This window comes from Ahaetulla prasina, chromosome 2 (assembly GCF_028640845.1).
Source record: "Ahaetulla prasina isolate Xishuangbanna chromosome 2, ASM2864084v1, whole genome shotgun sequence".
In the NCBI taxonomy this organism is placed as follows: Eukaryota; Metazoa; Chordata; class Lepidosauria; order Squamata; family Colubridae; genus Ahaetulla; species Ahaetulla prasina.
In genome coordinates, this window is record NC_080540.1 from 114,191,552 (window position 1) to 114,195,604 (window position 4,053).

Below are 4,053 nucleotides of genomic sequence, written 5' to 3' on the forward strand. Positions count from 1 at the left end.
TCAAGGGAAACTTTATCTGAATGCAGCCCTCTTTCTTCTAGTAATTGATTTGTTTCACAGGAAGGAAATGAATCAACTCTCCTTTCTCCCCTGTTGAAATACCTTGTGGGTCTCCACTTGTAATGGCTATTACAAACACGGCTTTATAGAGTGTCCAGAAGCATCTATTCTATCCAAGAATCCATCTATATTTTGAAGCCAGATTTAGCCTGAGATGCTTGATGTCCTATAACATTCAGGAACAGTTTAACTGCTAAGGGAGTTGAACTGTCAGCCACCTAATGTTTGCAAATAGTTCAGCTCCTTTGAGAGAAGTGAAAGGCCAGTTTGGCTAGGGAAAATATGGAGCAAAGGGCAGAAGAACAAGGTGGGTAAGTAACAGAGCTGCATAGAAATGGTTCCCTGATGGTAGATCTAAGCTAAGTAAACTGCCAGATACTGACCTGAACATGACTTTTTAAGAGCTACCATGACAAAGTGCCTCATTGCCCTCCCTCTCTCTGTCACTGTTCACAGATGCTCAGAAAGGAGATTGATGACAATAAAGAAGTCCATTTCATACCACAGTGCTTTGTTAGCAACCACGTACCGGAGAGATTTCACAATTGCAGTAGTTAAAATATTTTTAATCCCCTCTTTGTTCATAAGTTTTGGCTATGCTGAATGATAGGAACTGTAGTCCTCAAGGCTGAAGCCAAAAGAAAAGCAGTTCCTATAATTAATAAAAGTTTGCCTCAACCATGTTTGTGCTTGAACTATGTTAGCATTTGATTGCCATATGGGAAAATACACGGTGAAAATTAGAATTCTGGTCAGGGCACTTGTTCATGTAGCAAAATCATCTCTCATGTAAGCTTTGCATTAAGTCTCATATATGAAACCAGTGTGTGTGTGTTTGTGTGTCAGAGGTGGTATTCAGCAGGTTCTGACCAGTTCTGGAAAACCGGAAGCAGAAATCTTGAGTAGTTCAGAGTACCAATAAATACCACCTCTGACTGGCCCCACCCCATCTAGTCTCTGCCTCCCAAGTCCCAGCTGATCAGGAAGAAATGGGGATTTTGCAGTAACCTTCCCCTGGAGTGGGAAGGGAATGGAGATTTTACAGTATCCTCCCCCTGCCACGCCCACCAAGCCACACCCACAGAACAAGTAGTAAAAATTTTTGAATCCCACCGTGTGTGTGTGTGTGTGTGTGTGTGTGTGTGTGTGTGTGTGTGTGTGAAAATGGAGGACTTTAGGACTATCCAGTCTTCTTGTAACTGAATGTTTTGATAGTTTAAAAATAAAAACAAATTTATTCTTTAGAGGAAGAAAAGGACAGCATCTATAGCTAAGCAAGCACTTCATTACAGTCCTATCTTTGGTCATCAATTACTGTTTACTTGTCAGCAGAAATCAAGACACCTACAGGGTATATCTTGAAGTTAACCTATTGGATGTTTAAAGAGCTATTAAAGAGATGCTTGATCTTAGCACAGGGTCTTTTGAAGTTGTGAACTAATGGCAGGTTATTTTTATTTCCAGTGATCAGACAATTAATGAGGTAAAATAGTGGGAAGACAGGCTTAATAGAATCATTGTGGCTCAATCACAAGGTAACCTTTGCATTTAGAACTAAGGAAAGCAGCAGAAGACAAGCCAGAAATTTGGGCTACACAAGTTGAAAGCAGAAAGAAAATAGAGGAAAAATAAACCAGGCATGTGTATTTTCTTTTTTAATCTCTTTATTAACTTTCTGTGGCGGAATCATAAATATTTAGTGTCTATCTTTGATATTTCTCCTTCAGGTTTTTTTTAGGAGTCTCGCATATATGGCCAGAGAGACTAGTCTTATGCAAAGCAGAATCATTCTGCAGTCCTATAGAACAATTGTACCATGCATCATGAAAAACTGACCATTGATTATTTTATTTACATCCTACCTTTCCCCCAGTAGTCATATTCAGGGACTTTGGAAGTTACCAATGGAAGAGAATATTTGTAGCTGTGAACTGAAGGGTCTTGAGTACTATCTCAGCTGGGCTGTTCTCTTGCAGACATTCCATGACCAACTAAGGTTACATCATCAGTGCTAGAAGAGAGTGGGCCTGCTAATAGCTCTTTCTTTTCTGCTATCCCCCCACTACATAATCTTAGGATGCTGAATTCTGATGACTGAGAGTAGACTTAAATCCAAGTCTTGCTAATCCAACATTTAGCCAAAACTTTCCAGAGTTTTCATAAAACAAAGACACAGTTGTACTTCCTAGAATTGTTCCAGACAAATTGTTTGACATTTTGGCATTCAGTCATTAATGCAGAATAACATTTCAAAATGAGATGTTTACTTCAACATGGGTGTGGGTTTGATGACCCGGGGCATGGCACAAAGATAACACAGGCAGCTGGCAGTTGAAACCACCCCTTTATTGCTCCAAATTTCCCCAAATGCTCCCATGGTTTCTGGCAAGTCCCAGAGCAAAGTGATGACAAACACCCACCCACACCTCAAGCAGTCTCTGGTTGCAAATAGTCCTGCCCAGAGCTGTGTACACCACAACTGCACAGCAGTAAATGCAGCAAGCAAATCAAGGACTTCAGGAAGCAAAGGATCCAGGTAATTAGTCCAGAAAGCCAGAAAGAATGTAAGGACTCTTGGAAAGTACAAACATTGGCAGTCAACAATTCAGGAATTCAGTGTTTGTTCCCAAGGAGAAACAGCATCTCCTTAAATCTCATTCCCAGGTGTGCCTTGTGAAGAGGGGCATGACATTCTTCTCCCAAGGAGCCTCCTCAGTCTGTGCTGTTCTTGCCTTCTCTCCACACTCTGTGCTCTCGGATCAGGAGGGGGTAGTCCTTGCTCATTGCCTGAGCTCTGTCTCTCATGTTCACTGCTTAGCCTCTCTTGGTCATCCTGTCCCTTTCCTCCCTGCCTTCAAGCTGTCCTAATCCTGAAAGGCCCTGGCCTGAGTGGTCCTGCCCCTCCCTATTTTTTTCCAAAGCCAACAAAGCCACCCCCTCAATCTCTGTCAGCACGAGTTCCAGCTCATCTTCCCCCACAGTTTCAGGCTCCAATGGGGACATGACAGTGGGCATGTGTGTGTCTCTCTCTGTGCTGAAGGGTCCATTTTACTGTTTTCTCTTGTTTTTAAGTGTCATGTGTAGTTATAAAAGGGCTATTTGGGAAAGGTCATACCCAGTTGGGGAAAAAAACGACTAAAATATGATGTAAATAATTACAATAATAATTACTATTATTATATAATACTAATATAATATATAATAATATATATTATATTATTATATTAATAATAGTAATAATTACTATTGCAACAATAGATCTATTTCACAGAAGGGAAACAGAAAGAAGATTATAAACTGAACAAGTTTCCCAAAAGATCATAAGGCAGGAAAAGGTCTGAGTTCCCAAACACAAAACTAACCATTTGAAACCCCATTTTCAGATTGAGTGCTATTACATAGAAGGCAAACTAACTGACTTCTTAAATCATATTAAAAGAATTGTTTTCTAATATTAATATACTGCCCATACACTCAAGGAGCAGCACCTATTCCTTCCCTGCACTGTGCAGGAATCCTAATTAATGCATCCCTAATGGGTTTCCATCAGGAAAGGAGATACAAATTATTATTACTGGTATGGAAAGCCAGTGTTGTATTGTGGTTAAGGCAGGAAGCTAGAAACTCTGAGTTGTAGTCTCTTAGTCACTGAAGAGATATGTTTAAGTGCTCTTATCTCTCTTTTCCTAGGATTTGCATATTTGTTTGATATAATATTTATTTTTTTAATGTAGATTTTTATATAGTTTATAGCAGTGGTGAAATGCACTTACCTTTGCTACCAGTTGTGTGTGCCTCTTCTGCGCATATGCAGAGGGTAAAAAATGGGACATAATGACATCCCGGTGGCTGGATGGAGTCTCCCACTGCAGGCACTACCATTTTGTGCAAGCTGGATAGATCCGGCTGAATTTTACCGCTGATTTGTAGGGTTTTTTTCTATCTTTATCATTTTTATCTGATTGTTGTGTCCTGCCCAGAATCACTTTTGGT